Source organism: Pantherophis guttatus, chromosome 11 (assembly GCF_059756535.1).
Source record: "Pantherophis guttatus breed Tessera chromosome 11, ASM5975653v1, whole genome shotgun sequence".
NCBI lineage: Eukaryota > Metazoa > Chordata > Lepidosauria > Squamata > Colubridae > Pantherophis > Pantherophis guttatus.
The window spans coordinates 4,328,753-4,354,271 of record NC_142073.1 but is presented as its reverse complement, the minus strand read 5'-3'; the positions used below and the strand labels follow the sequence as shown (position 1 = coordinate 4,354,271).

At 41.6% G+C, this 25,519-nt stretch overlaps 1 long non-coding RNA gene across 1 annotated transcript in view; it reads right to left on the bottom strand.

Annotated features, from left to right (window-relative positions):
• Positions 1–16,865: 16,865 nt before the first annotated feature.
• The window catches only part of LOC148112261 (uncharacterized), a 51,284-nt gene continuing 42,630 nt past the window's right edge, over positions 16,866–25,519 (bottom strand). Inside the window, exons 7-8 of the long non-coding RNA XR_015729610.1 lie at positions 20,194–20,799; positions 16,866–17,916 (exon numbers count right to left, since the gene is read on the bottom strand). This is a non-coding gene — a long non-coding RNA (uncharacterized LOC148112261). The remainder of the gene's footprint in view (positions 17,917–20,193; positions 20,800–25,519) is intronic.

Below are 25,519 nucleotides of genomic sequence, written 5' to 3'. Positions count from 1 at the left end.
AGAGGGGGGGAGATTTATTTCAGTTGTTGGCATCTATTTCAAAATAAATACTAACAAGTCCTGATACAACTTTGCATATAATGATGGGATTCCGTCACCGAATGATTTAACTGCAGAGACATCGGCGGACACCCCCATCCACACCTTATCTTTCATGTTTATACCGATACACCCGTCTAGAAGGCTTATAATAAGGCTATTCTTCTAAGGAACTACATAGACTTCAAAGACAGCACTGGAAAGTTAAGGAACCTCAAAACTTCTTGAAGTGATTTTCAGTAAATGTGCTTATGACAACCATCTGAATCCATTCATCTTAGATGCCTACATGCGGTTTTATTATTTTTATCTGAAAGGGAAGGACAGCCTGGGTATTAACCAAAACAGTGAAATATTTGGATGAAGTCATAGACAATAAATAAACGGAATCAAAGGCAGAAGATGGCAGCAATAGCTCTCAAGGTGGTATCACTCCGTGATAAAGACGTTGGGAGGAATGTTTCAAGCTTGTTTGGATCAAGGCAACAGTGTGACTGTACTTGATGCGGGAAATCCCGACTCAGAATTTCTCGTTATAAATATTAAAGGTGATTGTCGAGTCCTACCGGAGCTCGCCATCGATGGGGGATTGGATCACAGACTTGCTGTATATTGAGATAAAGATTATTTTAGAATAGAATAACAGAGTTGGAAGGGACCTTGGAGGTCTTCTAATCCAACCCCCTGCTTAGGCAGGAAACCCTACACCACTTCAGACAAATGGTTATCCAACCTCTTCTTTAAAAACTTCCAGTGTTGGAGCATTCACAACTTCTGGAGGCAAGTTGTTCCACTGGTTAATTGTTCTCACTGTCAGGAAATTTCTCCTTAGTTCTAGGTTGCTTCTCTCCTTGATTAGTTTCCACCCAATTGCTTCTTGTCCTGCCCTCAGGTGCTTTGGAGAATAGCTTGACTCCCTCTTCTTTGTGGCAGCCCCTGAGACACTGCTATCATGTCTCCCCTAGTCCTTCTTCTTATTAAACTAGATATATTCAATTCCAGCAATCATTTTTTATATGTTTTAGCCTCCGGTCCCCTAATCATCTTTGTTGCTCTTCTCTGCACTCTTTCTAGAGTCTCCAAATCTTTTTTACATCATGGCAACCAAAACTGGATGCAGTACTCCAAGTGTGGCCTTACCAAGGCATTATAAAGTGGCATTAACACTTCACGTGATCTTGATTCTATCCCTCTGTGTATGCAGCCTAGAACTGTGTTGGCTTTTTTGGCAGCTGCTGCACACGGCTGGCTCATATTTAAGTGATTGTCTAACGAGGACTCCAAGATCCCTCTCATAGTTACTACTATTGAGCAAGGTACCACATATGCTGTACCTGTGCATTTTATTTAGTTGGTGACCAGAACTGCTAGTTGTCTAGCCCGAGCTTCTCTAACTAGGGTACAACCTAAATATGTGGACTTCAAGCTTCAGAAGAGGGGCACTGTTGAGAAATTGAGGAGATGAAGGTTTTTTTTTTCCAATAAGAGATTTTGCTTCTCGTCCCAAGAAGCTTCATCAGTTCTGGCAGGATGGTGGAGGAATTCGTTCTGGCAGGATGGGTGGGGTTTGGAAGAATCCTATTTCTTTGCTAAGATCTACTAAGACCAGATGGCTGCAAAAAACATTGTTGCAATATTTTCAGGATCAGACTCAATAATGATAATAAAGATTAGAGGTTTAAATATATCTCTCTTTATTCTTAACAGGCATTCTATATTTACTGAATATTTACAGATAGAAGCAAGGGAAATGGTGTAGGTAGCTCCTTATATATACAATGGGTGGAGCTATATGTGGGAGTGGTGAATTATGAATACATTAAGAAGTGAAGAATAAGTTAACCCCTGATACCCTGTCTGTACACTATTTACACATTGGAGAATAAGGCATTTACATCTGACAAACATGAACCTTCCTAACCTCTTCACTTATTTTATCAGAACTAATCCCTCCATTACCCCCACCCTCCTGACGGAACCGATGAAGCTTCTTGGATGAGAAGCAAAATCTTTTCTTCCTCAAGGATAAGAAACAGTTCAGCTTCCTTTTGAAAAAAAACATCTACAATCAACACCATCCTTGATTAATGGTTTGAGTTCCTAAGGTTTCTTCTTCAGTGAGAGAGATCTCTCTTTTTCTCTCTTTCTTTCTTTCTCTCTCTTTCTCTCTCTCTCTCTCTCTCTCTCTCTCTGTGTGTGTGTGTGTGTGTGTGTGTGTGTGTGTGTGTGCAAAAGATGGAAAAGAACAAAAAGATTAAAGACCTGTAGACTAAAACATAAGAAGAACGGTTGCAGGAACTGGGTATGGCTAATCTAGAGAAAAGAAGGACTAGGGGTGACATGTTATAATGTTCCAATATCTCAGGGGCTGCCACAAAGAAGAGGGGGTCAACCTATTCTCCAAAGCACCAGAAGGCAGGACAAGAAACAATGGATGGAAACTAATCAAGGAGAGAAGCAACCTAGAACTAAGGAGAAGTTTCCTAACAGTGAGGACAATCAACCAGTGGAACAGTTTGCCTTCAGAAATTGTGGGTGCTTCATCACTGGAGGTCTTTAAGAAGAGACTGGACCCCATGGCCAGCCACTTGTTTGTGCCATTTGAGTAGGGGGTTGGACTAGAAGACCTCCAAGATCCCTTCCAGCTCTATTCTGATTGATTGAAAAGTAGAACGTCCTCAATCAGCAGTTGTGTAGATTGGGAGGGGAAATATATTCTGGCACCCTCTCATTGACTTTGAGATGACCCATTTAAAAACAGAATTATTACAGGCTAGCATAAAACCGAATAAAATGTTTTGCCTTTCTTTCTTATTTTAGAGTGTGAATTTTTGTATGCGTTTTTTTAAAAAAATGGGGGAGGGAGGACTTTTCCAAAGCAGCATCTTATCCTGCACCAGAGATGGGGGCTGATTGGGAGGGAGGGGGGAGAGATAAAAGTATGCTAGCTGATCTGTGTGTAGCTGAAAGAGGAGAATCAGCCAGGAAGGTCAAACTGACCTCAAGATTCAGAAAACCAGACCCTTGAAATTCTAAACCGTACAAAGAACCAATGACTTCAAGGCACACAGATATGGGAGGATTAAGGTAAGTGTCCTACCTAAAAGCCTAAGAAAACAAAGATTAGTGGGGTTTTGTGTCCATGTGTATTTTTAAAGGGCTGAAGCAGAAAGGCAGGTTTAACTCACTATTTGCTTCAGAGAAAGGTGGGGGGGGGGCAAAGGACCCATTTAATCTCATATTTAAAAGGAAACGTTGAATAATTAAGGAACAAGAAGGCTCTTTTACTATTTTGTGGGCAATAGACTGTCACTATCGCGAAATTTTGTTGTTAGTTGTGAAGTCGTGTCCGACCCATTGCAACCTCATGGACAACATTAGCATCAATGGTTTATTCAACACAACTTAGAAAACTTCATCTCCAAAGTGGATGTAGCCCCTTTTCCAATGTCTAAAAGTACAGCTACTTTGCTAAAAACATTTGTGACATTACTTTTTTCCCTTGTTGTTAGTTGTGAAGTCATGTCCGACCCATCACGACCCCATGGACAACGTTCCTCCAGGCCTTCCTGTCCTCTACCATCCCCCGGAGTCCATTTAAGCTCACACCAACTGCTTTGGTGACTCCATCCATCCACCTCGTTCTCTGTTGTCCCTTTCTTCTTTTACCCTCAATCGTTCCCAGCATCAGGCTCTTCTCCAGGGAGTCCTTCCTTCTCATTAGGTCGCCAAAGTATTTGAGTTTCCTCTTCAGGATCTGGCCTTCTAAAGAGCAGTCAGGGTTGATCTCCTCTAGGGCTGACCGGTTTGATCTCCTTGCAGTCCAAGGGACTTGCAGGAATCTTCTCCAGCACCAGAGTTCAAAGGCCTCAATTCTTTGGCGCTCAGCCTTCCTTATGGTCCAACTTTCACAGCCATCCATTGCAACTGGGAAAACCATATACGCACTTTTGGTGGCAGGGTGATGTCTCTGCTTTTTAGTAAGCTGTCTATCTTTGCCATGGCTTTCCTCCCCAGGAGTAAGCATCTTTTAATTTCTTGACTGCAATATCCATCTGCGGTGATCTTGGAGCCCAGGAAAATAAAATCTGTCACTACCTCCATTTCTTCCCCATCTATTTGCCAGGAATTGAGAGGATTGGATGCCGTGATCTTAGTTTTCTTAATGTTGAGTTTCAAGCCAACTTTTGCACTCTCCTTCTTCTCCCGCATCAACCCTACAAGTATTCTCTTCTATTGGTTATTCCAGTGTTTCAGAGTTAGGAAACCAGAATTTATTTATCAATGCAGATCTGGAAAAAAGTATCTTCCAATACAAGGTCACAACAATATGCCCAATCCCAAGGAATCATAAGCTTTTACACTCTCCAAATTCCTTGTTGACTTGGAAACTTGAGACCAGCGGTGGGTTTCACATTTTGCTGCTACTGGTTCACCGCGCATCGGCACACTCGCTTTGTGCGTGAGCACACCTTCGACACATGCCCCTGGCCTTCCATGCATGTGCTTTGCTCATGCGTGCATCTTCCATGCATGCGCTTTGCTCGCACGTGCATCTTCCATGCATGTGCCCAGCCTCAAAACCATGCCTAAATAGGACGGCATAGAGCCGGGGCAGGTGGGCGGGCCCACAACCTCCGCTACCGGTTCGCCTGAACCGGCTGAATATCACCTCTGCTTGAGACTGCTGATCATGTCTAGATTTGTCCTCAAATCACAGTTCTTTGCATCTCAGCTCCAATCTTCTCGTCCATTTTCAGTTAGGGGTGAGAAGAAATCCATTGTCTTCATGGTTTATGCAAACGTATCATTGGGCGGTTTCTGGAGCCGATACCCAATTTCGAATACAGATCTGGTGTTTTTCTGAATATTGTGAAGTGGGCTACAATGGAGATGGTATCTCATTTAATTTCTAACCGGAATTTGTAGCGTGACACTCTATCCTGAATCTTTGCTTCATTACAGTTTGCATCTCTTTTGAATCGTTAACTATGCTTCGCTGATCCTGATCCGTCCCACAAAATCATGGCTATGAAATGTCCAAGGTGCAAAAAAATCCCTTTTTCTTATTTATGAAAGCTTTTATCTTTGTCACCGTAGTTCAGCCTTACTTGTTGCATACAATTAAGCTTCTCAAACGCTAGCCTTGGTCTGTTCACATCTCATAGGCTGCAATTATGCTTTAACTGTTAAGAATAAGCTATCCCCCAGGAGCTAATTACAGAGGAAAGAAATCCCATCATCTCTCATACACATAGGAAACACACAAACAAATCCTTCAAACACAAAGTAAATGTTCAAGGGATTGATTTGGGAAGTTACAACAATCAGTTTGGTTAAGTTAATTATTAATCTGATTCCTGAACTAGTTGCATTAGATAATTATGACAACAAGAGCCACACGCGTTCATGGATATGTACTCATTCATGTCTTGAAAGCCAGAACTTTTCACTGATTATAATAAAGATCTAACAAACAAACTTTAATTAAAAGGAAATGGAAGTATGAAAAGCACATCAGATGACAGAGGGTGATAGATCATTACATTGCTAGAATTTCTAATCAACATTAACCTAGATGGCATCATACTCACTCTCTGTTGTACATCCCCAGACCTGGCACCTACACACATTGCAAGATAAAACCCCACAATGGAATCAAGGATTTTGGCTCTCCTCTTTTGTTGGCATCCAGGTATGAGGTCAGTCCATCTTTTTTTTTTAGAATAGAATAACAGAGTTGGAAGGGACCTTGGAGGTCTTCTAGTCCAACCCCCTGCTTAGGCAGGAAACCCTACACCTCTTCAGACAAATGGTTATCCAACCTCTTCTTTAAAAACTTCCAGTGTTGGAACATTCACAACTTCTGAAGGCAAGTTGTTCCACCGATTAATTGTTCTCACTGTCAGGAAATTTCTCCTTAGATCTAAGTTGCTTCTCTCCTTGATGAGTTTCCACCCATTGCTTCTTGTCCTGCCCTCAGGTGCTTTGGAGAATAGCTTAACTCCCTCTTCTTTGTGGCAGCCCCTGAGATATTGGAATACTGTTATCATGTCACCCCTAGTCCTTCTTTTAATTAATCTAGGCATATTCCAGCAACCGTTCTTCATATGTTTTAGCCTCCAGTCCCTTAATCATCTTTGTTGCTCTTCTCTGCATTCTTTCTAGAGTCTCCACATCTTTTTTACATCATGGCGACCAAAACTGGATGCAGTACTCCAAGTGTGGCCTTACCAAGGCATTATAAAATGGTATTAACACTTCACGTGATCTTGATTCTATCCCTCTGTTTATGCAGCCTAGAACTGTGTTGGCTTTTTTGGCAGTTGCTGCACACAGCTGGCTCATACTTAAATGGTTGTCCACTAGGACTCCAAGATCCCTCTCACAGTTACTACTATTGAGCAAGGTACCGCATATACTGTACCTGTGCGTAGTACATCTCTATGTACTATGCGTGGCACCAACAGTAGGAGAAGAATCAGGGTGTCTTGATCTCCAATTCATGACCTTCCTAGATTCATCTGATGGACCATCAGGTCAGGCACATGATGACACATGGAAGATGGGCTACGTTTGATCCAGCAGGACTGTTCTCAAGGACTCATAAGTTAGGGATGCTCTTCATGGTATCAAACCAAAGCTTACCCAACCTTTATATTCAATATCATTTCCAGGATTAAGGCCAGGGATAAATCTGAGACCTTCTGCACATGATGTTTGCGTCACTGAGCAAATGATTCTTCCTTTAAAAAAAAAAATCCTAACACACTAAATTAAGCTTCTTCCTTAAACAAATTAATTTCTTAAAGTAAGTAAAATATCTAATGTTAGGGCAGAGCGTAGGTTGATTTAACCTTGGGAATTCTGATCATTAATAGATCTTGAGATGCCAGGAATATTTTTCCCCCCAATTAAATCTGCTTCTTCAGCTAAGAACTAAAGCTGAGAATGTCTACAAACCAAAGTGCGTCTTGTTCCTTACAAAAGAATCCAAAGATGCTTAGAATTTGAACGGAAAATTAAGAGTTATAACTGTTTATTCAGTTTTTTAAAAAATCCTATATCCGATACCTTGTCAGAGTTTACAATTTATAAAACTGTAGTCTCTGTTGTATGAGTGGGGGGGGGGGAAATCCCCAAACCTGGATGTTTGGGCAAATGAACCATAGCGGTGTTTATATTTTACTTTATTCCTCCAGCTGTTTAATCAGAAATATGAATAGCAGCTCCAAAATAGAAACCTGACTCCCTCCCACCAATATCATCATTTGGGAAATTTAGTTATAGCTTCCAATTGTCAACCAATTACGGAATATTTTGCTCTCTCTCTCTCCCCCCCCTCTCTCTTTTGTAACGTTATGACTGAATAAGTGTTAGCAAATAATAAAAAGGCAATTACAGTTAAGGCTTTGCTCCTATTACTCCGTTCATTTTATTCAGGGTATAATTATTGCCAGCAGTGGAGACTTACTGTACCATGTAAAAGGCACCAGGGAAGAAGATGGGAACGGGGCTGGTGCATGCAAAATTGGAAATGTCACAACTACCTTCATCATCACGGTTGGACTTCTGAGATTAAAGAGAAAAGGGAGAGAGGGGGGGGGAGAAAAAGAAGAACGGTGGAGTAGAATCCCCTGAAAGCTCACCATGTGTATTTTGCAAATGCTTTTACTCCAAGCCGTTGACAAGCAGTTGAAGATGATCTCTCAAGGGGCAGTCAGAAGGGCATAATGTTTTTGTTCTTCCTTGTTATCAAAAAAAAAAAAAAGGAATATGATAATTAATGCTTTGGGGGGCTACACTTTTTGTCATGCCGTGTTGGGAAATCAACGTGCAGGGAGAAATTCTCTTATGAATAGAGAAGGGTCTTGAAATTTGTAGCGCTCAGCTTGGGAATGGAATATTTAGAAGACTCAGTCAGTCTTGTCTGAGGTGACCCTAAGGCAGGGGTGAAATGCTCCCGGATTGGACCGGATCGCCCGATCCGGTAGCGAAATTGACCGGTAGTTCGGCGATCCGGTGGCGATGATGGAGCAAAGCTCCGCCCACCCTCCCAGGAGTAATGTGTTTTTTACCTTCTGTGCATGCACCGAAGGTTTTGCCTTCTTACCGAACCGGTAAGGAAGGTAAGTAGATTTCACCCCTGCCCTAAGAATTTCCAAATTCTTTTCCTGGTTCAGGTTAAAGTACAAATTCTAAAGGTCAGATCTGGGGTGACATGAGAGCAGTGTTCCAATATTTGAAGGGTTGCAACAAAAAAAGAGGCAGCCAACCTATTCTCCAAAGCATCTGAAGGCAGAACAAGAAGCAACAGATGGAAACTAATCACGGAGAGAACCAACCTAGAACAGAGGTGAAATTTCCTGATAGAACAATTAACCAGTGTGGAACAACTTGCCTCCAGAAGCTGTGGGTGCTCCAACATTGGAGGTTTTTAAGAAGAGATTGGACAACAATTTGTCTGAAATCATATAGGGTTTCCTGCCTGAGCAGGAGGTTGGACTAGAAGGCCTTCAAAGTGCCTTCCAACTCTGTTATTCTGACTACAATACTCAGAATTCTTAGCTGGCAGTACCAAAGAGAATTGTAGTTTGAGTGAGAAGTCAACTCAAGAAAGAAAGAAGAATTTGAGAAATGTTCTCCAACTTGCTACTCTGAACTCAAATCTACACATAAGGTACATCATGTTCTATCACAAAAGGTGTACCTCCACGTTACATCACAACTCTGAGGTTCTCCAAGCTCCTCTACTATCTCTTCTTCTCATGGTGGATCAGCAACATCATAAATTATTATAAAACTCCAGTTGAGTTCACACAGGATGGGTACGTAACACCTTACACCTGAATGTCTGTGCTACCTGTAACCAGACCTCAAATGTAGAGACTAGAGGCTGTGAAAAGATTAAAATGGAGCAGGAAAAAAAATGCATTACCTGTTCTTTTCAACCAAGTACAGATAATCCAGAGTCACTTTGGACAACTCAGACTGCTTTTGCAGTTGTGTAAATCATCTTCCTGAATGGATTGTTAACTTTTTTTTTTAAAAGATGTGTGTGTGAAAAGAATAGCATTTAAAAAAAGAAAGAGAAAGAAAATGTGATTGCAAACAGACAGCATGGATGTATCATCCCATGGTACATTTTTAGCTGGCAATTATTCTTGGGCTTTGTGGTAAGTGGTTATTTCACAGTTTTGAGCGTTGACAAAACAAACTCTTTTGACTGATGGAATGCATTACTCATTAAACGCATACCAAATGCAAGCGTACTCTGACAAAATGTAGACATATTTGCCCAGAACTTTAACTAATACTATAAACTTTGCTGGATGAGCAAAATAGAATGAATAGAGTCCCAGTGATGTATGCCTGCTAAACTAATTGCCTATTGAGCATAAATACTCATGTGTACATATATACATACATCCTAGATGCCTCTCAAAACTTTGCAATCAGTTGACAGGCTCATCTCAACGATCAAACGTCCGTAACTATTAAATATATTGCTTGGTTTATTTCCACTGGATGTTTACCAACATTCAGATCTCAATGGTTTTCGCAAATCAAAAAGAGGGCTGTGAAAATATTTACAGACCCCTCGCATCCTGGACATAAACTGTTTCAACTCCTACCCTCAAAACGACGCTATAGAGCACTGCACACCAGAACAACTAGACACAAGAACAGTTTTTCCCATCCCTCTGCTAAACAAATAATTCCCTCAACACTGTCAAACTATTCACTAAGTCTGCACTATTATTAATCTTCTCATCATTCCTATCGCCCATCTCCTCCCACTTATGACTGTATGACTGTAACTTTGGTACTTGTATCCTTACGATTTATATTGATATTGTTTCCTGGTTGCTTATTTGTACCCTATGGCTATCATTAAGTGTTGTACCTTATGATTCTTGATGAATGTATCTTTTCTTTTATGTACACTGAGAGCATATGCACCAAGGCAAATTCCCTGTGTATCCAATCATACTTGGCCAATAAAGAATTATTCTATTCTATTCTATTCTATTCTATTCTATTCTATTCTATTCTATTCTATTCTATTCTATTCTATTCTATTCTATTCTATTCTATTCTTTGGTGGAAGAAAGTCCTCTCTACAATGCATTGAGATATAACCAGGTTTTACTTTCATTAGATTCCTTACTTTTTTAAAAAAAAAAAGTCACTTGATTTATTGAAAAATGTAGTATGATGTCAGGAAGAATTAATGTTTCCCACAGGCATACTAATAAGCTCCATGACTTAATGACTTGCTATCGTACACCAGTGGGACCCCCAAAAAAAATTATTCCAAAGATAACATAACGTAGCACCCAAAGCAGCAGGAAGCTTCCAACATTCTTTTAGATGCTTTTCAGTGTTACTAATCTTCAAATTGCATGGAAAAACAGAAAGGAAATGGAATTATTTCAGCCTGGAAGGGCAACACGCTAAAAGACGACTCCATTCCAAATTTCTAATTTGTGCAGATGATTAATGTCGGTGAAAAAGGGATTGCAGCTGGCCGAGTCTACTGTGAATAAGGACGGGGAGGAAACTGTGGAGCTACTGTAGCCCAACAGAAGGGATGTTTTGAAAGCTGGGTTGACACTTTAACTATTTATTTATTTAGAAGATTTATATTGCCACCTACTTGCACCTGCAAGGCAGCTTACAGGACACAATATAAAAGAAACAAAATAATAAAAATAAAATAATAACCCCCCACTCCGGTGATAACACACATTCATACCAGCCATTTAATGGGCTCCATCCCACTCTGGGTTCTCCAGACCAGTGGTGGGTTGCTACAGTTCGCCCCGGGTTTGGGCGAATTGGTAGCGGTGGCAGTGGGAGGCTCTGCCCACCTGCCCGGGCGTCTTTGTGCATGTGCAGAAGCATTGCATGCGCGTAAGCGCGCACCCACAAGTGAACCAGTAGCAACGAGATTTGAATCCCACTACTGCCCTAGGCCCGCTGGCAGAACCAGGGCCTACCGAAAGAGTGTTAGAAGGGGAGCCAGTCTAATTTCCAGAGGGATGATGTTCCAGAGGGAGGGAGCCACCACGGAGAAGGCCCTCCTTCTGGCTCTTGCAAGATGTATCTCCTTAGGGAATGATACCCACAACATTCCTTGCCTTCCCACTCTGGTGGGTTGGGGAGAAGTGACCGGCAAGAGACGGTCCCTCAGGTAATCTTATCACCACAAGTTTTCCTCTTATGCAATTAGGACTGGAACCTCTGTTGTTAAGTGAAGGAGCCGTTAAGGGAGTCTTGCTCTAATTTTATGACCATTTTTGTTACAGTTGTTAAGTGAATCATAAGCAGATCTAGCTTCTCCATTGACTTTGCTTGTTGGAAGTCAGGTGAGAGGGTCACAAATCATGATCGTGTGATCCCGGAATGTTGAAACCATCATAAATGCATGCATGGAATTTGGACCACATGGTCGCAGGAACGCTGCAATGGTCATAAATTCGAGGGCTGGTCATAAGTCACTTTTACCAGCACCATCATAATATTGCATGCAGGGTGTAAAACCAATACTAGAAATCAATAATCCATACATAAAATGTTAGCCTTTGATCTCCCTTCCATCCCTATGAGTCTAGAACTTTAGGGTGATGATAGTCAACATAGATCTTTCTGAATGAGACCAGAAATCTGATTTAACAGTAAAGCAGAATTTTTAACCGTCCTTAGAATGGAATCTAAGGAATCCTGGGAAATCATTACTTTCTGATGAGATTAAAGATTCAAGTAAATTCTACTCTGCTCTCCATCCAAACAACTGGAAATTTCCATTCTGAAACACTCTTAATTCTAGAGGCTGTAATTGCCTGAGATTGGGAGATGGCCAAGACACAACGTTGGATGGTGCTGGAGAAGTTAAAATATTTAAGCCGTTAATAGTACATTTTTTCTCCTTCCCCTAACCCCAAATGGGAACAATGTGCATCTCTGTTGCTTGGAAGGTTGTTACAAAAATTCAGGGGTCTTGAAGGTTGACACAAAGAGGGTTGGGGCACATCTGTGGGGCCCAAATTAACCATCTCTGCTTTGATCTGTAAAAATTCAAGATCAAAGGCCTGCTCATGTAGCATTCCACTTAGGACACTGCTCAGTTAGATTCTTCAGAAAGCCAAGAAGTACAAAACAATAATCTCTACCAATACCATTTTCCAGAAACCTGGAATGAGAGTAATCCTGATTTTAATATTCTGAAATTACCATATAGAAATCAGGAAATGCTAGACACTGGAGAATCAATTGATACAGTCATTTTTTTTTCCAGCTAAGGTGCAGGTAAAATTCTTGACTCAGAACCATTCATTCAGGGTTGAAATGACTGGTCATTGGTGCTCTCTGAGTTTGGTTGTTGTTGGTTTTTTTGTAGATGTTTCAACACCCAACTAGGTAACATCAGCAGTGCTAGTGAAGAGTGGGGTTTGCAGAGAGGAGGAAGGGGGTGGAGGTAGAGGACTATGAGGTCCTTGGTGCTCTCTGAACTTGATTTTCTTGTACAAGCTTCACTACCCAAACTAGGTAATCAGTGCTATAAGGGAATATCTGCTAGGTTACGCAATTAGGATCATCGTGCTAGCACTGATGAAGTTACCTAGTTGGGTAATGAAACTTCAAGCTCAGGAACCACCAAGGACCCCTCCAAAAATATGCCTGTTGAGATGAAGGTCATCCAAAGAGTTAATCTCACAATCCATATACCTTCTCACCTTCAACTGCCCAAGGCTCGTGTTCTGAAATTGCCCAAATAACTTTAGTAAAATCAGATTCTTCAGTTCAATCTTTTCTCTACATCGGTTTCTCTTTGATCAGCCTTTTTTTTCCCCCTCTCAGAATAGGCCAAGATTCACACAAATCCTTTCCTGCTGGAAGCATATCCTGCTTCAGAGAATAAGGGGAAGCATTGTTTCCTTTTTATTAAAGACGATGGCGTATCTTTAAGCTATGGCTCCTAACCACGCTGCATGCAGGGTGTTAAACCAATGCTAGAAAAACCAATATTCCATACATAAGAGGTTAACCTTTGATCTAGACACATCGCTGTAAATAAGCAAGCCTGTTTGCGGCAGCTCTTTGATCATCAAAATTGGAAACATTTGGAGAAACAGAACTCAATGCGCGAGGTGCTCCAGAATCGAAGAATGTCCTCGCAGATCAAAAGGGATACATTTGCACACAAACCATAACCAATACGAATCAGAAATGCACGGCCATCTGGAACATTATAGCCCATGCTCCTGCATGACAGAAAAAGGATAATCAGGCGGAAGGTACATTTAAAAGGTCTTCATTTTGATTTTTTAATAGGCTGCTTTATTATTATTATCATCATTATTTTTTTTAAAAATGATCTGGGCAGTTTTAGTTTACAGCAGAAAAAAAAATGGCTGTGAAAAATGCAAACCTGCCATAAAAATCCAGGAGGATAAATCTGTGTATTAAAATTGACACCCAAGTCAGATCTAAAACAGAGAAGTTGAAGAGAATGAACAAATGAACAAACAAGTCAATACAGCTACACAACGTTTGAGTTTTATTTTATTTTTTTAGGGAGTTGAGTTGCCTGAAAGACATTAAAATGAGTTCTAATTTGCCCTTGAATAATCGCTCTGTTCAAAAAAGGGACCTTATGATCCAACCAGAAGTGCACAAATGAATAAATCCCAAACTGTTTAGAAATTGCTGTATATAGAGAATGGAGGGGTTGTTCTTTTACATCGCACAGAGCTGGAATTGTGGAAGAGTACAATGGGTGTGTACTTCCACCTTTGCCCATGTGTGCACACAAGCACTGCGAGGGAAGACCACCTGGTGAGACCTTTGTAGTATGTGCCAAGTTACCATCTTTTAAAAATAAAGGACAGCGTGGTGAGATTATAATCTAGATGGAGCAGATGTGAACCTCTCCAGCAAATGAGCTGCAGAAAAATGGGGCATTGTAGCCTTTTCAAAGTAAGTCTCATCCAGATGTGTTAGGATCTTCCTTCCTAGGCATCCTATTCCTTTGTTGTATTGGTGGTATTGTCTTACGTAAATTTAACAACGAGGTTCAAAATAGCATCATTAGATTGTTCCCTTGAATTTAACACCTGGGCAACCAACCAAATAGCCTCTTAGCTAAACTATATTGGTGTCTTCCTAGTTCAGTTATAATCCTGGTTTACACATTTGCATTTATGCATGTAAATTAATACGTAAAAATTCTCTGCCAAGTTTTGGCTGCTGCACAAAGAAAACCAGCACATCTGGGAGGGTACAAGCTCCCACTCGGACCACATGAAAACATGAAGATCTTCCTTGTTATTCATATCCCAAACAGAATGGTAAAATATATTCATGGGATGCTAAGGGTCATTGGGGATTTGGAATTCTGGCTTCATCCAGTTTTAAAATGTTTTCCCACCCACAAAAGGATTCAAGGCACAAAGGAAAATAATTGTTTTGGTTTTGTGCATGTGTTTTAAGAGGAAGAGAAAAGAGGGGGTGGTTATTTCTTCTAGGAATCTAACGCAAAGATTCTTGTTCTTTATTCAAAAAAAAAAAAAAGCACTGATATAAAAAAAGGGCACAAAAGAGATCATAGTTTAGAATATCTGTGGGAATTCTCAAGGAGAAGCTTCCTTCATCCAAAGCTGCTTGATCTATCCAATCTTTGGAAAATTCTGCACGGCGTTTGTTTCTCTTCCCATTTGAGCTCTTGGGGTGAAGCCAATGGGGAGATTCCAATCATCTTCAGGAGATGTTAACTGGCTTTAATGAAGGAAAGGTCCTTGAATGTCAATATCCATCAGTGATGGCAAGGAGCAGGAGTCTGACGTCTATGGAGATTCTTAATCGTCCAGGTCATGGTTGTCCCAAAAGTGCTTTTTCAAAAGGCAACTGGACTTTGTTTGTCTTTGAAGACACTTCCCTTCTTATTCTTCAGTTCTGAAGAAGCTTGTTGGATGAGAAGCAAAGCATCAAAAAACAAAATCCAGTTGCCCTTTGAAAAAGCACCTTTGGGAGCAGGAGGTAGGCCTCAAAAACACTGCTTCTTTTTGAGGTGAATGTTTTGATATCTTCCCTCATCCAAGCAAATTTTGTGTTCTCCATTAAGAGAATTCCACTAACTTATTTGTGAGAGCCCCCAAAATATGGACCAACCTTATATGGATTCAGCTTGTTGAATGGCCTCAGCTAATTCTGGCCATCTCAAATAGTAGCGCTACTTCATACCGGCCAAAGTTCATTCAAGATACTGAGTTGTCTCCATCGAAAAACAAAATGGCAGCCCATTCAATTTGAACTGGATGGAGAGATGAATCGCTCTTTGATTGTGAAGGTAGACAACTTTGTCCATTGCTCTGAAGATAGAATGCCCATCACGTAGCTCTGTCTCAGTAATCTGATGCCAGCTTTCTCAATTAGTTTATCTCTAAATTTGGGGCTATGGGAACTAAAATAACTCCTCAAAACCCCTTCCCATAAAGACAGGATTGATATTCTCTCAACGGACAGCCCTCACCTCTGGTTATAACAGCCATATGTCCCTTATTATAAAAGAAGGACCTTTATTTCAGAAAGTTGCCCTTTAGAATTATTTGATTCTGTTATTTATTTTCATGGTTTTGGCTCTTGAATTTTCCTTTGTAAAGCAAAGTTATAAACGTAAACAATTTTTTTTAAAAAAAAATCCTTATGATCCTCTTTTGGTGTTGCCCCCTTTATTCAAGTCTGTCCTTTTATTTTTATTTTTTCCAAGAAAATATGGTCATTGTGCTTATGACTCATCAGGAAATCATTGAAAAGGAATCTTTATGAGCTTTGAAACTCCTCTCTGGAGTTTTATTTGAACTGGACTTGGCAGACTAAGTCATTCCTCATGCAGCCCTTCAAATCAATTTTAAAAAAAAAATTGGATTATTTTCAAGTTCCCAGTTTCAAACCCTTTCAGATCCCAGCAGGCTTCTGGTGGCATCACCGGGAGATTCAGTCTCACTTTTTCTGCCCACAGAAAATTTCATCTTTAGCACCTCGCCGTATCCTAGAAATCATAGGAATTACTTTTAAATCTGTCCTTTGAGATTTCTTTCATTACCAAAAAAAAAAGAGAGAGAAGAAGATGAATTCTATTTTTATATCTAATCTTCATGACGATTTCAAAGACATTTTTTCCTGCAATGTTTTCGAGTTTATTTTATTGTTTGCATATTGAGAGGGTGCCGTTGTCATTTATTTATAGTTTTGTTATTGTTATGTAGGCATCCATCACTCCTCCACGCTATTCAGAGTTTCATCATCAAAAAATGAATCCTGGAAGGACTTTCTTGTAAAGCAGGGGTGTCAAACTGGATTTCTTTGAGGGCCAGATCAGCATTGTAGTTATCCTCCATGGACTGGCCAGGGATGGGGCAGTACGAAGATGGGACAGACGCCTCCTGCAGCACCCTGCTGGCCAAAATGGGGCACGAATGGCCCGTACATGGCTCCCAATGCCCCGTTTTGGTTGCCAGAGGCACTGTGGGCCGGTCCTTTGCTATTTCCAGGGTGGGCCCACCAGCCAGATTTAAGTACCTCACAGGCCGCATCTGGCCCACGGGCCTTGAGTTTGACACCACTGTTGTAAAGCCTCCCTTAAAGATTAATACTGTAAGAAACCTGGCAAACTATCCATCACTTAAGGGATGATGATGTAACGAAAGACTGCACCTCCTAACATATTTCTCTGCTCCCTATGTAACTAAAATATGCACGAATACGTCATACACACAAACAAAGAATTTCACCATTTTGTTTTATTTATCATCTAAGGGAGAAATACCAAAAGGGTTTCCCCTCCATCAAGTTGAAAGAATTTGGAAAACATAATGTGGAAGAAATCTTTGGCATAGAGGTACTTGGTCTAGTCGTTGAGGCACCAGGTTTGAAATCAGGAGATTGTGACTTCTAGTCCTGCGTTAGGCATGAAAGTCATTTGGGTGTCTTTGGGCCAATCACCAGGAGACAGTGAGTTCTAGTCCCAGCTTAGCCATGAAAGCCAACTGGGTGAGTTTGGGTCAATCACCTGGAGACTGGAAGTTCTAGTCTTTCCTTAGACGTGAAAATCAGTTTTGTGACTTTGGGCCAATCACCAAAAGATGGTGAGTTCTAGTTCCACCTTAGCTATGAAAGCCAAATGGGTGACCTTGAGCCAGTCCCTCTATCTCAGCTCAACCCACCTCACAGGGTTGTTGGGAGGAAAATAGGAAGAGGAAGATATATTGGATATGTTTTCCACCTTGGCTTATTTGTAATTCTTATTTGGGATATAAACAAGCAAAGAAATAAAAAATAGAACTCTGCCTAGCAATTTTGTGTTGATGTCTGAAAAGCCAATGTCTCAATTCATGTTCCGGCTTTCTTACTGTCCTACGTCTTCTCCATCTCAGCCATAGGAGATGAATCCCAGAAGGTGTGACAGCCCTTCTCACAAGTAGCCCTTCTCAGTTCTTCCTCCATCCCTGCCACCCCAATCTGTATACTATTGAACAGAACAGAACAGAACAGAACAGAACAGAATAACAGAGCAGAATAACAGAGTTGGCAGGGACCTTGGAGGTCTTCTAGTCCAACCCCCTGCTTAGGCAGGAAATCCTACACCACTTCAGACAAATGGTTATCCAACATCTTCTTAAAAACTTCCAGTGTTGGAGCATTCACAACTTCTGGAGGCAAGTTGTTCCACTGATTCATTGTTCTAACTGTCAGGAAAATTCTCCTTAGTTCTAAGTTGCTTCTCTCCTTGATTAGTTTCCACCCATTGCTTCTTGTCCTGCCCTCTGGTGCTTTGGAGAAGAGGTTGGAAGCTTCAGTGTTGCCACAATGGTGCTGAGGGATAGAGAGGGGGGAAATAGAGATAGCTGGGGTTTTGTAGCCAAAACAAAACAGTTTCCCCCTGAGAACCAAGGACATTTCCACAGGTGGCTGAAGAGAGGAGGAGGGAAGTTTCCAAGCAACCGGACAGCACTTTGATTGGACCATGTGACTGATTGTTTGGGGAAAGAGGGGAAGAAAACTTGTACTTTTAATTAGGTGAAAACCGTGGGAACCTTTAGAGTCAGTTTTCACCAGTCTGTGCCAATATGATATATTCAATAAATCTGTTCTTTGAGGAACCTGCTTGCTTTGGAGTTCTATTTGCTATGGATGTATTACTTGGAACCCTGGCACACATTTTGCTACGGTTGGGTTCAAATGCATTTTTGGAAGACCTAAAAGGCCTGGCTGATGATAGAGCCCCCTGGAGAAGATCTGTTTATGTGTTTGCTAAGAGTTGACAGCAACCTGATGCCCATAATCATCAGCCAGATATAAGTGAATTTGTCCCCTGTGAAAATGGTTGACCAGTGATGTGGATGTTTCTTTCCACACTTGAGACTGGACATACGGAGGTATAAATTGCCCTCCACTGTGGTTCATGTAGTCCAATGTTCTCTATTGTGCTAGACAACTGATCTTTAGGGTTTGGAGAATAATCTCCTCTCCTTTTGATTACTGCTACCAGAATGAAGATAAGCATCTTCCGTATTCAATTGTTGCCTTCTACAGCTTTTCCCCAAAACCAGCCAGGAGAAACCTTCTATTAGAAAATTACTGTTGGGTCTCCTTAATCCATCTGACACAAAGATTGCTACAGCAGCTGAAAAAAAGATGGGAGCAAGGCTTTTTCAAGTATTCCTCCTGCTCTCCCTCCCTCCCTCCCTCCCTCCCAATCTTTCTCCCTCTCTGTCTCTCTCTGTCTCCCGGTCTGTCTCTCTCTCTCTGTGTCTCTCTTTCTCCCATTCTGTCTGTCTCTCTGTCTCTGTCTCTGTCTGTCTCTCTCTCTCTCTCTCTCTCTCTGTGTGTGTGTGTGTGTGTGTCTTCCTCTCCCTCTCTCTCTTTCTCTCCAGCTGCTTGACATGCTCCTGAAATGCTCAATGTGACTGATAGATCTTCAAAGCCATGACCTGTCACAAATTATGTTTCAGAGCGTTTTACTCCAACAGGTTCAAGCATAATCAGAAGAGAAATGTTATTCCAACACAAAAGCTTGAACCGGCTCTTGGATAACAGTGTCAAAATGAGAAGGGCTCCAGAGGCAGGGCAGAAAGATCAGGCACGGTGTGAGACGCTGTGATAGAAACTTGCATTGAGTCAAGAAATATGGGGGAGGGGGGAGCCTGCAAAAAAAAAGAAAGAAAGAAAGAAAGAAGAATTCCTGCTTGTAGGAAAAGTGTAACTAGAGGGCAACACAGTAGGAAGTGATGAATAAAGACTCTACTCTACTCTACTCTACTCTACTCTACTCTACTCTACTCTACTCTACTCTACTCCTATTCTATTCTATTCTATTCTATTCTATTCTATTCTATTCTATTCTATTCTATTCTATTCTATATCTATTCTATATCTATTCTATATCTATTTCCTAAGGCCTAAAAAAAAATAAAGGAGGGAAGAAGAAGCCCAACGCAAAAGTGTTCAGGTGTCTCCTAGCCCCACCAATAAAGTAAAATAAAATACTGAGCATCAAATAGAAGTGACTTTTTTGCCTTGTGATGTTGACACAGGATTGTCATTCTGGTGTTTTCAGCACATCTCATTCTCTCAAAGCAATCACTCAGCAAGTTTTGGGATCCTACTGGGAACACCTGATGGGCGTGGAGGATGCCTTCCAGAGAGGAAAACATGTGTAAAATCTGTTCGCCATCTGTGTTGGTCCTGCTGTCAACATTGAGGTAGACATCCAAATCCCTGTTCGCGCTTACCTGTTTCAAGTGACTAAGATGGCATTCTTCTCTTTTTAAGGGATAGCTTGTTTTTCTTCCTGTAACCCCGAGTGTTTCACTTGACATACGGAGACGAAGTTGGTAATTCCAATATCGCTACAGGCTATTTTCTAAAACTAGCTAATAACACCACTTTTTTTTAGAGTAGTACCATAAAATTATATATCAATGGAAAGATCATTTAATCAAGAATGTCATGCAATAACTTTTATGAAGTTACAGGATAAAGAAGAAAAGTGAAGCACGTAGAAAAAATGAGATATAGAAAAATTATCACCATAGAAAAAATGAGATATACAAAAATGATCCCCATGTCAGTTAATACTCCGTTGGGTACCCTTTAGCATGAATGACGGCCTTACAACGTCTTCCCATGGAGTGAACCAAGTCTTTGAGTTCTGCAGCTGTTATAATGTGAAACCAAGGATTGAAGGATTGCTTCGATTAACTGGGTTTTATTGCTGGGTTGCTTCTGACTAACAAGTTTCTTTAGTCAGCTCCATAGATTTTCAATTGGTTAAGGTCTCAGCTATTCCCAGGCCATTCCAGCAATGGAATAGGATTATCTTGAAACTCCAAAAAAAAAAAAAAAGAAAGAAAGAAAGAAAAGAAAAGTGGTGTTACTAGCCATCAAATCTCAAAAATGCACTTTTCCTAAAAGGCTTCCATAATTTGGGCCACTACTATACCTGTACAGTCTTCTTTTTAATGAATTCCATTTGTGTTGGTTCTCGCACAAGTATTTTCTCTTGTGCTGAAGACGTTAGGCTGTCCTAACACCTTTGCTGTTTCATAGCAGATGGCTTGGCTCATAACCTGGAGAAGACCCAGGACTTTCTTCATCTTCGAATGTTTTCAGCACCGTCCCTTCGAGTCTTCAAAGCGATGAGTGGAATTTAAAAGTTTGATTTGAAGAAACATGTGGAGAAACCATCAGGATTACCTGGGGACGATTCAAAAGAAAACTAAGTGGGATCCATCATAACACGAATGTTGGGTTGTCATCAGGAGGAGCTATCTGGAATTCAGGTTTGTTGGCGTCTTAAGTTTATTTCTGGTCAACCGCTTCGTTGCTCACCTTTTGACCTTCACTATTTCTACTCCTAGCTACTGGCTTGTGAAATCTAGCAGGGAGGGGATGTCAGTCTGGATTTGGGGAACTTTAAACGCTCCGTTAAAAGAGGGAGCGATCCAGGGGTGAAATCCAGCAGGTTCTGACAGGCTCTGGAGAACCAGTAGCGGAAATTTTGAGTAGTAGGCTGGCCCCAGAGTGGGGTGGGAATGGAGATTTGCAATATCCTTCCCCCAGGAGTGGGGAGGGAATTGGGATTTTGCAGTACGTAAAATCTGCCACTCCCACCAAGCTACACCACACCCACCAAGCCACACCCACAGAACCAGTAGTAAAAAAATTTCAATTCCACCACTGGAGTGATCCCACAAAGCTTATTTACATAGAACACACATACATTAACAGAGTTGGGAGGGACTTTGGAGGTCTTCTAGTCCAATCCCATGCAGGAGACTCTATACCATTTCAGACATGTGGCTGTCCAGTATCTTCTTAAAAGCTTCTGGTGTTGAAGCATCTACAATTTATGAAGGCAATCCATTCCACTGGTTGATTGTTCTCACTGTTCGAAAATTTCTCCTTACTTCTAGGTCGCTTCTATCCTTGATTAATTTCCATCCGTTGCTTCTTGTCCTGTCTTCAGGTGCTTTGGAGAATAGGTTGACCCCCTTTTCTTTGTGGCAGCCCCTCAAATATTGGAACACTTCTATCAGTGTTAATTCTTCTTTTCACTAGACTAGACATACCCAATTCCTGCAACCATTCTTCAGATGTTTTAGCCTATACCTTCCCCCCTTACAATTTTTCTTGCCAAAATCTAAAGTGGGCCTGGAAGGTGATTAATATTGCTTTTCTCAATCATCATGGAAATAAAAATCGGGGAGTGGGGAATCATCATTTCTCAAAGATCATCAGAAAAGTGAGTTCCAGCTGACTACAAACATTCTTTCTTTAAAAGAATCTGATGCCTGGCCTCAAAATTAAAAAGAAAATGCACATCTCTCTCTGTGTGTGATTGTGTGTTTAAATAAATAGATATATGACTCAAGTAAAGTATACAGTCATATCACCAGCCTGGGAAACAGGATGCTGAACACACAAAAAAGTGACTGGTCCTTATCAAACCTTCCTGTAGCATTCTTTTCAAAGACGACACAAGTACAACTTTTACTTACTACCCAGCACAAGTCAATAAATCTCAAGGATGATTTTATAAGAAGAGTTCAAAAGAGGGGGGGAGGGGAATCGAAAGAAATGACCAAAAGATAAAAAGTGGAGAGGGTTAATGGTATCTTCAGAAGAGAGAGAGAGAGAGAGAGAGAGAGAAAGAAAGAAAGAAAGAAAGAAAGAAAGAAAGAAAGAAAGAAAGGAGGGAGGGAGGGAGGGAGGGAGGGGAGACAGAGAGAAAGAAAGAAAGAAAGAAAGAAAGAAAGAAAGAAAGAAAGAAAGAAAGAAAGAAAGAAAGAAGGGAGGGAGGGAGGGAGGGGGAGGGAGGGGGGAGGAGAGACAGAGAGAGAGAGAGAGAGAGAGAGAAAGAAAGAAAGAAAGAAAGAAAGAAAGAAAGAAAGAAAGAAAGAAGGGAGGGAGGGAGGGAGGGAGAGGGAGGGAGGAGAGACAGAGAGAAAAAGAGAGAGAGAGAAGAGAAGTGATTGAGTGAATTAGAACAGGTTTTTTTTAAAAAAAAAAAGATAGGTGCTACCTGAGCTGAAAAGACAATTAAGATAATGTATTAATTTTTATGGCGTCTGGCAGTAATATTTTCATCCTGTTAATTACACCACAGACAGAAAAAGTATATAATATGATAGCTCCATGCTGAGAAGACATGCTTGCTGCTTAGTTAAGTGACAGCATTTATCCTATAATTAGCTTGGTGGAATGCAATGCTGCATTGCAAGCCTCAGAGTGTGGGAGATACCAGCTCTGCACAACCAGCCCAATGTGGAAATGATCAACTCTCAGGATTGATCTTTTTGGACAAGGAGAGGATGCTTCCTTGTGAATTTCTACATATGGGAGCACATCTATACCTGGGTTAAAAATGGCATTGAAATAATGACCCAATGTCCCAGGCGAAGTCCATCCCAGCAGAAGACCAATCTAGAACAAATGGATACATTTGGCCCAGCTAACAAATACAGCTGGAGAGAGCCAGTTTGGTAGCAGGGATGAAGACACCAGGTGTCTAAGAGACCTGGAGACCATGAGTTCTACACCCCCACCCCCAGACACAAAACCAGCTACTTGATCTTGAGCCAGTCACTCTTCCTCAGACCTAGGATACAAGCAATGACAATCCACTTCTGAAATCTTGTCAAGACCACTCTAGGACTTGTCCAGGCAGTTGAGAGAAGCTAACGCTGTTCTGAAGGCACCAAAAACAAGAGGAAAAAAGTGAAAGAATAGGTCAAATTGATGTAAGTGTCACAACCCAGAGCTGCTTTTAATGGCACATATTTGTGTTGTCCCGTCTCTTATTCTAGAACAGTGTTTCTCAACCTTGGACACTTGAAGATGCGTGGACTTCAACTCCCAGAATCCCCCAACCAGCAGAGATTCAATCGCGCACGCTCTTCTGCACATGCGCAGAAGCATTTTGATGACGGTGGGGTTGGTGGGCGGAGCCTCCTGCCGGTTTTACTACCGGTTCTATAGAACCGGTGTGAACCGGGGGCAACCCACCGCTGCCCCAAAGGTGCTTTTTCAAAAGGCAACTGGACTTTCTTTGTTTTTCCTGAAGATGTTTTGCTTTTCATCCAAGAAGCTTCTTCAGTTCTGACCAGAGGTGGTATTCAGCCAGTTCCCACCAGTTCGCCCAAACCGGTAGCAGACATTGTGGGTGGGCCTGTCCACTCGCCCCAACCCTATGCCATCCTATTCATGTTTTTGAGGCCGGGTGCATGCATGGAAGGCAGGCTCATGCACGAGCCAGGGATGCACGATCACAAAGCGTGCGTGTGTGCATGCGGTGAACTGGTAGTAACATAATGTGAGAGCTGGTTCTGACTGAATGGTGGAGAATGGAAGGATTTATATGACCCGGATGACTGAGAATCTCTATAGACATAAGCCCAGGTTGTTTCCCCCTGTTACAGGTAGACAGACAGATTCATACGAAAAACGAAAGGTACACTTGTAACCACAAAATTCTCATGGAATTTTACTGGTATTAACATTTCAAAGCCACCCTTTCAAACAACTGCCAAGTTAAATTAAGCTTTCCCAATAATACTCATTATCTCTTTCTTCTCTCTCTCATGTATAGCTACAAACACAAATGACATACAAGAATTAGATTGCTAGAATTTAATTGGCGCCGTTTGTGAATTTCCTTTAAAGAAACAGTCGCAAGGCAGTTGAGCTGAGAGGGCATATCCTAAATGGGCAAACATAACCGTAATGACATTTTTAAAGGAATCCACCGCGTTGTTGTCTCCCAGTTGAAACAAGCAACCTTTTGTCTTTGGTAGAGAAATTAATGGAGGGTTCCATTTTAATAGCGACTGCCAGCAGCTCATATTCTGCTTATTTGGTTACAAACAACGGTTCCTGAAAAATACAACCCGCTAAATAAAATAGGAATATCAGGAAGCAGTTTTACTAGGGTTGGAAATGATCAGCACTTGTTTGGCAAAGGGAAGGGAGGATGGAGTAAATACCAGCGAAGGAGGAGGCAAATAATCAAATCAGATCCAGAAATTGATTAAAGAATAACAGAAGAATTGGGAGGGACCTGGGAGGTCTTCTAATCCAAACCCCCTGCTCGGGCAGGAAACCCTATATCCGTGATGGTGAACCTATGTCACGTGTGCCACAGGTGGCACGCGGAGCCATATCTGTGGGCATATGAGCCGTTGCCCTAGCTCAGCTCCAGCATGCATGCACACGCTGGCAAGCTGATTTTCATCTGGCCCCACCCACGCCACCCCTCTCCTCTCAGGAGTCTTCACATGGCCCGTTTTGGATGCCAGATAAGTACAGGGCTCGCACTGAGGCTCTGGGAGGGTGTTTTCAGCCTCCGGAGGGCCTCAAGGTGGTGGGTAGGCTGTTTTCACTCTCCCCAGGCTCCAAGAAAGCCTCTGGAGCCTGGGGAGGGTGAAAAATGGGCCTTCCAGGTCCACCGGAAGTTGGGAAGCAAGCTATTTCTGGCCTCTGGAGGGCCTCTGAGGGGGGGGGAGGCTTTCCTCGCACAAGCACGAAGCCGAAAACACCAGCCTGAAGATGACGAATGGGACCTCGTCGAAACATCGCCAAGATACTCTCAATCTTACACGGGAAAAGACCCGAATACACCAAAACTTGCATATCTCTACCCGTGAAAATCTACGAAAACAAATATCTTACCTCTACGGGGAAGAAACCTTCCTGCTGACCAGGACCTCTGAGAAACTCGAAGTCCGAAGAGCTACCATCTTATGTGACCTCACATTCCTACGCACAAGCACGAAGCCAAAGACACCAGCCTGAAAAAGATGAGTGGGACCTCGTCGAAACGTCGCCAAGATACTCTCAATCTTACACGGGAAAAGACCCGAATACACCAAAACTTGCATATATATATATCCCTTTAAGTCTGATATTTGAGAAATTC